The sequence below is a fragment of the Xyrauchen texanus genome, chromosome 2, assembly GCF_025860055.1.
Source record: "Xyrauchen texanus isolate HMW12.3.18 chromosome 2, RBS_HiC_50CHRs, whole genome shotgun sequence".
Classification (NCBI taxonomy): domain Eukaryota; kingdom Metazoa; phylum Chordata; class Actinopteri; order Cypriniformes; family Catostomidae; genus Xyrauchen; species Xyrauchen texanus.
In genome coordinates this window covers 59634899-59647988 of record NC_068277.1, presented here as the reverse complement: position 1 = coordinate 59647988, position 13090 = coordinate 59634899, and the positions used below count along the sequence as shown (strand labels likewise).

The 13090-nt window shown below is 40.1% G+C and overlaps 1 protein-coding gene across 1 annotated transcript in view; it reads left to right on the top strand.

The window, feature by feature from the left end:
• Positions 1 to 13090, top strand: part of LOC127618813 (signal-induced proliferation-associated protein 1-like) — a 94527-nt gene continuing 81437 nt past the window's right edge. Inside the window, exon 1 of the mRNA XM_052091458.1 lies at positions 1 to 83. The gene's annotated coding sequence lies outside the window, so the exon portion shown is untranslated. The remainder of the gene's footprint in view (positions 84 to 13090) is intronic.

Here is a 13090-nt window from a genome sequence, read left to right as displayed (position 1 = left end):
CAGATCTTCACTGAGGATGTGCATAAGAGAGAGAGAGAACATGGAGACAAAGCCTAAGAGAAAATAGAACCAGATTCTAAAAGGTATGGGTTTTTTTTCCTTCTCATGTTATTGCGTTGGTAGCGTTCTTAGGTGAATGCTTGGAAGAAATTGTGTAGATATAAAAAGGAGGGTTGGGAAGGTTGCACAGATGATTTGCACACACATTAACTGCTTCCGCTACTGCTGTTATTGGGCTGATGGTGTTGTGTTCAAGGTGGCAAGGAAAAGAGAAGATGGAGACAACTCATTCAATCTCAGTCCTTTATTATTATTATTATTATTATTATTATTATTATTATTATTATTATTATTATTTGGGTTGGGTGGGGGCAGGTTTGTTGTCTGGGCCCGAAGGATATGAAGATAAAACTGTAGATGCAAATGGAACAAGTGGAATAAAGAGAAAACAAAGACTGGAAAGAGCAGACATATCTTATGTAAGCGTGCACAACATGTATTTTGCTGGCTGCACTTGACCCTGTTAAATGAATGGGGAAAAAAAGATTTAATTGCACATTGTGCAATTATCACCATATTCAGGGTTGGATTGGAAGACTACATTTTAAAGGGCACCTATTATGGAATTTAAAATGTTTCTAATATTGTTTTGGGAGTCCCCAACAACAGTTTTACATGCATGCAATGACAAAAAACACTTTTGTTGTCTTATAATATGCATTTATGTTTTCCTGATTTGCTCACCGACTCCCAAATGATTCGTTCAACGACTCATTTTTCCAAACCCCTCCTTTGCGTGACGCTAATCTGCGGTGATTGGTCAGATGACCCAATCAGTTGTGATTGGTATACTCTGTGCAGAGATTGTCGGAAGCGGACGCCCATCACCGCTTTGTAGTAAATAAATCAAAATCAGAGAAGGAATTTGAGTTGATTTATGTTTGCGATCATAGCCCAAAGTTCGGTGGTAAACACCCAATCAGTTATTGTTTGCGTTAGCCCAACGCATAAACATATTGATAAAGCACTGCATTACTACAAGTTATTGCTCTATTCTTTATGACAACTCCAATAACATCGACAAACATTTCACATATTTCAAAAACATTGACATTGGAGACCTAGAAGCTGCGCTGAGCGTAACTTACACAACACACACAAATACTTATTAAGCATGCTAAAAAAACACATAAAAGTAACAATTATTAATAATACTTACAGGTTGTGATTCGGAGGAGGAAGCTGATCCAAATAAACTTGGTACTGAACTTTCCTTCAGTATCAACCGGCTCATGAATCCACACTTGAAAGCATTCATGTTAAGTAAAGCAATCATCATTAAAATGGCCTGAACACAGCACAAGGTTCGGGCTATACTTGTGTGCTATAGTTGTAAATATAAACTCTAGCCACTGATTCTTCACATGCTCGTCCCTGGGCAGTGAAAAAAAGGTCGCTTTTGATACGCACTTCAGAACACAGCGTCTTGTTGTCGACATGATGTTTTCAAGGTTTCCCTGGTGTCTGCGCGCGCAATGAGTGGGTGCGGCCAATTTGATAATTTTTCGTCTTGACGTCACAACGAAAAGGAAAATGACTCATTGGAAAAACGATTCATTAAATTGACTCAGAGTCGACTCCTACTTTTGAGAGACAATATCTTTTTTTATGGTGAACTTTCATATATAAAATTTTGCAGGATGTTTTTGTTCACTTAAATCTATGTTACACACTACATGAAAGGTAATTTTCAAAATTCCATAATAGGTGCCCTTTAACAGGAATTTCCGGATATTTGTGACCCACTGGACATGGGTTTAATCATAGATATCTATTATCTTTATTATTATTATTAATAATAATAATAATAATTATAGCTGCCCCCGTGACCCGACTTAGGATAAGCGGTTGAAGATGGATGGATGGATGGATAATAATAATAATAAATGGGTTTGAAAAGCTATGTTGTATATAGATTGGTCCATGCGTCAGGACAAGCTGACTGATATAATTGATGACTCATTGAAATTGTTATAATTCAAGACACAGAACCTAATTTTCTTTTGAGTACTTTTCTTTATGCAAGAGCTTGAGGGTAAATAGTTTAATAGCAATAAGAAAAATGGGTTTAGTTATATGGTAAACAAACACGTTTATTATTTGGCAACATTCAAAATAAGTTTTTTCTACATATTTTATGAAGAGATCAATCTTGTTAATTTCAGAAACAGCTTATTCCCATATATGAAACAACTGCTGCCATCGAGGCCATACTGCACAATGCAAATCCAATAAATGATAAGACCACACACATCTCATGCCATGGCACTACTTCAGAGAGGAAAAACTCTTCTCACACACCAGTTCGATAACGCAGAGTTAGTAACTTGTTGGCCAGTGACATAATAATTGAGCATTCCGTCGCATTTAGCTGCAAACTTTTAATTAGTTTGATGCACTGTTTTTCTGCACCACCCTTTCTCTTGCTTCGATCCAATGTTTTTAAGTGATGACAAAGCTGGGCTTGTGAAACACTCAGGAATGAAGTATTATGGGAGCTGTTTGTATTTTCAAAATTAAATATATTGTATAACAATAATAATATGTACTTTACAATAAAGGTACATTTGGTAACATTAGTTAATGGCTTAGATATCATGAACTAACAATGAACTATATATTTATTACAGCATTTATTCATTTTTGTTAATGTTAGTTAATAAAAATACAATTGTTCATTGTTGGTTCATAGTGCATTAATGTAAACATAAACAACTTGATTTTAAAAATGCATAACTATATTTTGAAATTAAAATTAACTAAGATTGGGGCCTGGGTAGCTCAGCGTGTATTGACCCTGACTACCACACCTGTAGTCAAGCGTATCCAATCCAGGGTGAGCTGAGTGATTCCAGCCAGGTCTCCTAAGTAACCAAATTGTCCCAGTTGCTAGGGAGGGTAGAGTCACATGGGGTAACCTCCTCATGGTTGTGATTAGGGGTTCTCGCTCTCAATGGGGTGCGTCACCGGTATGTGGTTTGTCCCTCCTCAGACCACTGTCGGTAGGTACTCACCACTGCTGACTGGGAGCACCACACAAGCCTTACAGTTTCAGAGATGCTCTGACCCAGTCATCTGATCAAAACAATTTGGCCCTTGACAAAGTGGCTCAGGTCTTTACTCCAGCATTCAACACATTGACTACGTGAACTGATTGTTCGCTTACCATCTACCCCAACCTTGACTTGTGGCCTTGTTAGGAGATGATCAAAGTTATTCGCTTCACCTGTGAGTGGTCATAAAGTTTTGGCTCATCAGTGTATATAGTTAGCTCCAGGGATGGAAATCTCAAGGATTTTAATGATTCTGGTTCCAATTCCTCTTAACGATTCTTGCGAGAAATAACTTTCTACACTTTGTCATATGAACAAGCAGTCAGTATCTGATTAAAGTCCCACAGGTCTAACATAAAACATTACATAACAACAGTTATGTTCCAGACAGTTTAGGCTGTGTTACCGCACGTAGTCTAATGTTGTACTTCAGGCTTGTGAGACTTCAACAGTTCTAATTTCATTTAGAGTTGGACATTTAACTTAACTTGCGCATCGGAGATTAATTCAGTAACCGCTGGTCTTGTAGGGCTGTGTGTAATCCGTTTCAGCTATGTGACGCCCGAGATACAGACACCCTCTAAGTTGGTGTGGGTCCACCAAGAGGTTTATAATGTACTAGGTTTGATTGATTTTAGGGATTGGTCAGGATAGTCAATTAGTCATCCAACAATGGGCTAGTCGATTAGTGAAGTTGACTAGTTTATCTAGATCAGTGACTTTCAAACCCTTTACGCGTACCCCAGGGGGAAGGTAAGCAGGTTCCATGGGGTACGGGAAAAGAATGGGATGTATGTTGAACTTACACTCACTGAGCACTTCATTATGAACACCTATACACCTACTTATTCATGCAATTATCTATTCAGCCAATTGTGTGGCAGCAGTGCAATGCATAAAATCATGCAGATACAGGTCAGGAGCTTCAGTTAATGTTCACATCAACCATTAGAATGGAGCAAAATTATGATCTCAAGATCCTGAAAGACAAGATCCTGTGTTCTGTTTCATTCAGTTGTGCTTGGTCAAACTTTTTATTTTAATTCGGGTCATGAATTTATGTGAGAAAACGTATTTCTCGCTGTTGGCCGGGGATGCCTCTTGGCCAAATACCTTGTAAGGTGTGTACCTCATCTGCACTCTACTGTGAAGTATGTGCGCTACTACGACAACAAGATGACAGATGACAAGAAACCTTGTTGTGTAATGTGAGCAGTACCGCAATTCTGACAGTTGTGCAGTGAGGGCATGGCTTTAGTTGAAGCAATTATTAACACCACAAGAAAAGGTAAACACACTTGAAATGTTACAAAAATGTCTGATGGGAGATGGCGCTTGTCAGGAAACAGGGACCTTCAGTACCTAAGAATCCCATCTGATTAAGGTCTGGTCGACAATAAACAAGTTGAATTGTACAGGGCTTAATTAAGATTGAAACTCTGCCTCCAGTGGGCAGCAAGATGGCGCTGGTGTTTATGGCTTGCCATCTACTACCTAGTCTGCTACCCAGTTTGGTTGTTTTTATGTGTTTTATGATTTGTTTTCACCTCTCATGGCTTGGCATTTTTTTTTATTTGTAACTGAAACGTGGCTAAATTCTAGGGACTTAAGCCCATTTTCTGAACTTGTGTCCTCTGACTGGAAATTTTGTAACTTTGGTGGAGGGCTGACATCTATTTTTTTAAGAAGTTTCTGTTGCCGGACTTTAATGACTAATGACTTTTCTAGTTTTCAACTACTGGATTCAGTTCCAGGTTTCTACTGGAACTGGGAAACCCTTTGGTGATCGCAGTGGTATTTCAACCACCAAAACTTCAACAAAGACAAAGACCCTAATTTTGTCCATTACTTGGCCAAAGTATTTCATAGTCTTATTGACTTGTTTCACTTTGTTCAACTGGTGAACTGCCCCACTCATATACAAGGAAACACACTTGATCTTGTGTTATCGCATGACTTTTCTGTTTTTGACATTTAAATATGTGATGTTAGTTTCTCTGATCATAAGCCTTTTATGTTTACTGTTCCCTTTTTTTTTTTAAATAGCCTAACCTTACACGCCTGTTCGTTGGTCTCGCATGATTAGATCAGCCACTACTGGAGACTTTTCCGCTGCATTTAGTGAGGTTTCTTAAACTCTTGATTACTCTCCTCATGACTTGAATGTGGAGGAGCACTTTACACTTACCGTACATCTTGCACCTCTGAAGGCTAAACATCCTAAACTCATGTCTGAGCCTTGGCTAAATTATACCATTCGTCCTTTCAGGCAGGCCTGCAGAGGAGCTAAAAGAAAATGGAAAAAAAAAGATAACTTCAGGTTTCTTATGAACTTTTAAGGAACATTCTGTCTCAATTTCAGAGAGCTGTGAGAGCAGCCAAGTCCAAGTATTTTGTCGGATATCATTGAAAAAACAACTATCATAGCCCCATTTCATTATCAACTATGTTGTGAATCCTTCTGTTAGTGTTTATCCCGTTGTGTCGACATCTAACTGTGAAAGTTTCCTTAGATTCTTTGTTGACAAGATAGGGGGTATTAGATCGAATATAGTTTCCTCTGCTTATGATCCATCAGTCCATTCTATTTGCATGAGCGCTTCAAACCAGTTTGAACCTATTTCATTTTATTTTTTAAAAGAATTTCCTGATCAGCTAAAGCCTACTGGTTCTCTCCTCAACACTATTTCCTCACGCCTTCTTAAATGCATTTTTGATGCTGTTGGACCCAGAATCCTATTAAATATGAATAAGTGCCTTGTAAAAGGGACTGAACCAATTATTTTCCATCTGAATAAAGCTACAGGTGAAATAAGATTTAGGTGAGATTGTTGTATAACAATTACAGGCAAGTTTGCGTGCTTGTGTTTGTTGGTTGTCTCTGACAGGAGATCTGTGGCAGGTTTATTTTAGGCAAAGAAACACAGCAGGAGGCCTAAAGCCACATTTACACCAACAGCGATTAAATCGCTGAAGGTTGCCAACTCTGTGCTATTGGTTGATAGGTGGCGTTCCTACTCAACAACTGTGTCCAACTGCATCAGGTGGTGGGTGATTTGAGCTTCACTGTCTTCACTATTGGCAGTCTCTCCCTCTCATTGCTGCATCAAGTTGAATTCTGCTCAACTTTGTCTCATGACCAACGGTTGGTTTGCATATATCATTGAAATCACCAACTCTCATTGAAAATGAATGACTTCAGGTTGACTTGTCACTGCAAATAAATTTTTCTTACTTGTTTGAGCTTCCCAACCAGCCTGACACAGCTCACTGACTCAACCAATGTCATTATTAAGTGGCATGATTGTTGGTTTGACCAATGGATTTGACCAAATGGTATGTATTCAACCAAATATATCCACTGTCATGAAAAATAAAAATTCTTTGCTGACTTCCTGTATTAACAAGGCCTATCAATACCCTTAAAGGGCAAGAAAATAAGTAATGAAGTCATGTTTTGCATCATGTGCTTTAGGTTTATAGAAAAGGTGTTTATGAATTTATAGTAGCACTATTACTGCAAAATTGAACACCTAGTTTTAAATTTCCTTGTAAAGAAAACTTAACATTTCATGCAAAATATAAACACTTTTTTCCAGAACATAAAATGCATCTGGTTTTGTGGTGGGGCCAGTGAACATTTTGGCAAAGCAAGTCAAATTTTTAACCACTGGATCAACTGGGCCAGTCGAAAAAACCCTTATTGCTGAGCCCATGTGGTCAATGAGTTTTGCATTTGCACACAAATAGGGCATTTGTGCCTGGTTTCTGCCTATCTGACAATTGCTTGATTGTTTAAGTTAAATTTAGTTCTGGCTGTGATCAGATAAGAGGCCTTTCAAAAGTGTCCAGACTATTAAATACAGGCTGTGTGTGAGTGTGTGTGTGTCAGACTATTGAATACAAACAGTGTGTGTGTTTGTCAGAGAGAGAGAGATCTAGAGGGGAGGGTCTTATACTGCTTGTGTTTGCATATTTAAAATGCATCCATATGATACTTCTGCTAAATGGAAGATTATGTCTGACAGACATAGAGATTGATCAGTACTAAATCATCAAAACTGAGTGTTTTGAAGTCCTACAACAGAGATGCTTTACACTACTACCGTCATGGACAGCAGATCTTTTTTATAGTTACAATGCTTTTCTCAGTGCCATAAACACGCTCTCAAACATTACACTGCTTGTTTGTTATCTGAGAAATGCGAGAGCTAGAGATAAAGAAAGTGTGGAGGGGGTGGGGCCGGGTCGGAATATCGCGCGCCCGGTCCCCAATCGGCCTGATGAGGCGCGCGAGGGATAAAGGCGGCCGGTGACGATTGTTCGAGAGAGAGAGAATTACGGGCATGTCCGCATGTGTGTTTGTTTATGTTGTGTTTGAGATTTCATTAAACTATGATTTATATCGTCAAGCCGGTTCTCGCCTCCTTCTTTCCCATCCTTTAACTGTTTTACATTGGTGCCGAAAGCCGGGAAGGAGGAGGGATGCCCGTCGCAGAGTCCTCGACACTGCCGTCCACCCTGGGGAGCGCCGCTCCCATCTGCCGGGTGACGGAGTAGCCCGACCGCCCGGATGCGGAGAACGGCCGTCGTCCGCGGGGCAAGTGGGGACGGGATACCCCGACTGCCTGGAGCGAGGGAGCCGCTGCCGGGGGCGGAGGAGTGCCCTGCCGTCCCCAGAGACGCGGAGGGGTCGAGGGAAGACCGCCGTCCGCGAGGGGAGGAGGGAAGAAACTCTCCGACCGCCCGGAGCGGTAGAGCCGCTGCCAGGGGCGGAGGAGGGTCCCCATTTGCCGCCAGAAAAGCGGAGGCGCGTTCTACCTGCTGGGGGTCGAAGGTTTCACTCCGGTTCGCCCGGGGTTGGAGCGGCTGTCGTCCGCCTGAGTGTGGAGGAGTGTTCGAGGACCACGCAACGGTACATCAGAGAACCGGTGAGAGAGCTTTTTCTCTCTCTCCTCTCTCTCTCCCTTCAAACTTTTTATGTTGTGCACAAAACTTATAAATTTGCAGTTTAAAATGCAGCCAGCAGAATAAAAACGCTCTAAAGTTCATGTGTCTGTACATTTTGTTTTTCTCATTTCACATGCAGATATGCAACATTGACAACACCGTTTCATTTCAACCGCATAGAGGAACCGAGTCTTTAAACTTCCTCCTATAGTGCTTGACTTCGTTTAAGATTTTGTTCATTATTATTAAGCAGACCCTGTGACTGCAGGAACTAATACATTAGTTTGCCCATTAATAACTGAAAAATGTCCGAAACACTATTTGGATGGGATTAGTTTTCTAACCTGTTTGAGTTCAAATTCTTAACATAATGTGTCATTTCATGTACTGATTCGGAATGGACTGGGGTCTGTAGTTGTTACTGTGGTGGGAGCATGGCCAGGTCCAAGGCAGGGCCAGGGTGGACATTGCCCCCCTAGATTTTCCACTCCACATGTCTTCAAAGAGACAACCACTAGCCTACCCTAAAAGTAAAAATACACCCCTAAAGATCGCATCCTCGTACCTCTGGGTGGGAGCGTCTATTGTGTGGATGTAGGTGTTATGGAAGGTCATGTGCTCTGGATGCACGAGTGACACCATGTTCAAATCATACGACCTGCCAAATATTAATCACTTTATCTCCACAACCTTCTGGAACTGGACACTTACAGAACAGATCAATCATGTTTGACTGCGAATGGCATATTTCTACAATTGTGTCGATAACTGACGACTTCTATTCTGGCATAATTCTGCATCTATTTTGCTAGTTGTCAATGCAACATTTACAAAAATATTACTGTGTGAACATTTAAAGGTGAAATATGTAATTTCTGTGGTACTTGTGGCAACAAACGGAATTACAAAAAAGACTCATCACGCCCTTTCAGAATCTATGTCCCTGTGAACAAATTAGGCCATGCTAAATAAAAGGTGGTAAATGTTTAATGTCGTAATAAACAACACTGTAACATATACACACTGGACAGAAAGCATGGCTGAGGAATTGGGTCGTCCGATAGCATTGCCAGATTGAATCTGAAGCTGGGTGTCAAAATCCTCCACCTTGTAAATAAAGTTCACTCTGGTTTTACTGTTCACTCTCTCTGTGTCATTTAACAAGTCTTCGAATTTGGCTTTAACATCTGTAGGTGAATCTACATTTATTTCCTCTGTACACTTATGTCATAGTTGTTCATATTCCCCCAGCTGAAAAGCTTGCTACAAGTAGCAATGCCCAAACTCACTCTATAGGTTGAGCTAGAAAGGGATGGATGGAGCTGAGTTGGTCGCACAAAATATAAACATCAGTGTTTTAATAGTGCCTGGGATGCTCAGTGTTTATACTTTTTTGGGAGGTTAACCCACAAGTGGCTTACTTATAGTTGTCAGTCAACAGTAAACTGGTATAGTAGAAAGTTTTTTTAAATAAAAAAGTTGCATACTTCACCTTTAAAGTGAGGATCATACCCGATGCTTCTACTACAGTGGCCGTTCTGGGCAGTCTGTGATCAAACTGGCTTTATCACTAGGGTTGGGAACTTGCAGTGTAGCCTGATTGCCAAACAAATGACTCTTATGAGTTTTTTTAATCTACAGCACCAAACATCTGGTGCTTCCTGTGTAGACTGATTCTCTAACTAATTAGTCTTAAGAGCCGGTGCCGTGTCGAGATTTAGAGGAACCTGTTGGGGGAGGAGTTGTTCCTAAGCCACTCTTGCGTTGTCTTGGCTGTGTGCTTAGGGTCATTGTCCTGTTGGAAGGTGAACCTTCAGCCAGTCAGAGGTCCTGAGCACTCTGGACCAGGTTTTCAAAGTATATTTTGTTGCGTTCAGCTTTCCTTCAACCCTGACCAGTCCCTGCTGCTAAAAAAACACCCCAGAGCATTATGCTACCACCACCATGCTTAACCGTTGGGATGGTAATCCGCAGGTGATGAGCAGTGCCTGGTTTCCTCCAGGCATGATGCTTGTAATTGAGGCCAAACTATTCAGGCTTCATTTCATCAGACCAGAGAATCTTGCTTCTCACAGTCTGAGAGTTCTTTAGGTGCTTTTTTGCTCATTTCAAGTGGGCTTTCTTGTGTCTTGCACTGCGGAGAGGCTTCCATCTGGCCACTCTTTGGTTTTGCAGTGATAGTTGTTCTTCTGCAAGTGTCTCTCATCTCCACACATGATCTCTGGAGCTCAACCAGAGTGACCATTGGGTTCTTAGTCACCTATCTAACCAAAGCCCTTCTCCCCCATTTTTTTGTAGCCTTTCCCAGATCTGTGCCTTGACACAATCCTGTTTCAGAGCTCTGAAGGCAGTTTCTTTGAACGCATGGCTTGGTTTTTGCTCTGATATGCATTTTCAGCTGTGAGGCCTTATATAGACATGTGTGTGCTTTTCCTAATCATGTCCAATCAAATGAATTTGCCACAGGTGCAAAGTGTAGAAACATCTCAAAGATGATCCAGAGAAATGGGATGCACCTGAGCTAAATTTCAAGGGCCATAGCAAAGGGTCTGAATACATATGTCCATGTGATTTTTCAGTTTTTTTGTTTTTAATACATTTGCAAAGTCATCAAAAATCATATTATTGCTTTGTCATTATGGGGTATGTGAAATGATGTGACATTTTCTTTTGTATAATTTAAAGCATTTTAGTACATAACAAAATGTGAAAAAATTAAGGGGTCTGAATACTTTCTGAATATATTGTGTGTGTGTGTGTGTGTGTGTGTGTGTGTGTGTGTGTGTGTGTGTGTGTGTGTGTGTGTGTAGTATATATATATATATATATATATATATACTGGCAGACAAATGTTTGGAATAATGTACAGATTTTGCTTTGGTACTTTTATTCATCAAAGTGGCATTCAACTGATCACGATGTAAAGTCAGGACATTAATAATGTGAAAAATTACTATTACAATTTGAAAAAAAAAAAGAAATTCTTAAACTACTTTAAAGAGTTCTCATCCAAAAATCCTCCTCGTGCAGCAATGACAGCTTTGCAGATTCTTTACATTCTAGCTGTCAGTTTGTCCAGATACTCAGGTGACCTTTCACCCCTCACTTCCTGTAGCACTTGCCATAGATGTGCTGTATTGTCGGGCACTTCTCATGACCCTTACAGTCTAGCTGATCCCACAAAAGCTCAATGGGTTTAAGATCCATAACACTCTTGATACTTGTAAAAGTGTGGTTCTTTGAAAAAAGATCACATAATCTAAATAGTCATATAATGTGTATCATGTATGTCTATAGGCCCAAATAAAAAAAAATATTTCAAAGATCCACACTTTTACAAGAATTCGTTCATATACTGAAGCAAAATACCCCACACTAAAAAGAAAGACAAAAATTTACATTTGGATATATCATTAACCCTTAAATGCAAATTTTGTAGCCTGACACTTGCATCTGTCATCACAAACCAGATTTAAAAAATGCCGTGAACGTGAAAGCCTATTAATTACAATTTGAAAATAAAATGTATTTTCTTACATTTTGTTTATTTCTACAGTATATCGACAGTGTATTCGATGGTTAGTAGGGCGTGCCTAGGCAGTTGCCAGGGTGATTCTTAAGGACTGCTTGCATGCCCGAATGAAACGAGCCAACCCTGAAGTCTCTATGACATTCTGATATGTAGATGTGATCCGACTGATCCCTTATCTATGGGATTTTTCATCTGCCGGGTGAACATCGTATTCCCAGCTGCTTTTGAAAATCATAGCAGAATTCTCCTCAATAAGCTGGATGAATTGACACCTCATTCATGGGTGTACAGCTAACGGTGTAGGACTAGTAAAATGCTGAATATTTTACAGAAGAAGTAGAAGAAGAAGAACCATATAGTGAGATAATTATAGATTTATGGAAGTGCAAATATATTACACTATTACATTAATCAGTTACAATTTGTATTTCCATCTTTAATTTTGCCATGTTACATTATTCCTAAGCAGTGGAGGGGCAGGTGCCACCAGATATGGCGCTGTAGTGAGAAATGCATGGAATATTCATACCTTTTAATGGCTGTCGATTAAATATTATAATTGTTTTGCAGTTATGGCATCTACCAGCAGAAGCTAACTGGATGATGCTAAATCCAGCAAAACCTTGACCACTTGGGTATGATAGTTACTGATATATTAATTTGAACACATATTAATAATTGTATGCTCTCAGCAATGGGAAAATGAGCACAAATAATTGAACTCGGCAAGAACTTAGATCTGGAGAAGGCAAAACTAATTGTAAACATGGAAGTTTGGTTCACCTTGTTCTATCAAGCCATTCAGGATGGCATGACAGTTTTAATTCTCCCAGCACACTAAAGGTCAGCCTGCATATGATATCACTTCCTGCCAAACAGGAAGCAGCCTCTATAATAAGGGTGATGGTCAGTGTCAGACCTGAAGCAGGAAAAACAGCTTCTCTGAAACAAAGCCACAGCCCAACACATTGCCCCTTTACGCTGTTTCCCATTGTTAAATACAACACACTTTGGCCTTGTCCCTGCCATCACATATGTAAACGCATTGTGCTGACTTGCCATTTGATACCAATCCAGAATAGCATTTGGTGATAAAAGCAAAACTTTTAAGGTGAACGTATAGGTATATGTTCCTAGTACGTGCAGTTTGTGCATTGCAGTATAAACTTTAGTGAGGTCAATATTAAAGCCCTCAATCCTCAACGTTTTTTAAAGCCTTCTCTCTGCTTAATCCCTCGTAACAAATAGGGAATTCTAAAGCAGTGAGAAACACTGTGCGTCACATTGGAGCATGCTGTGTATCATAGCAACTTGTTTCTTTTTTAGGGTTTAAGTGTTTTGTATATGGGTCACTGCAAATGCAACAGGATCAGCCACATAATGCTGACTCACTGACAAGCGGCATCTCCTATCAGACTCTTTTGCACCGGCTCCCACATGTTTACCTTCCCTTGTGGCATGACCGGAAGCACATTGCGTCAGCAGCGTGGGAGAC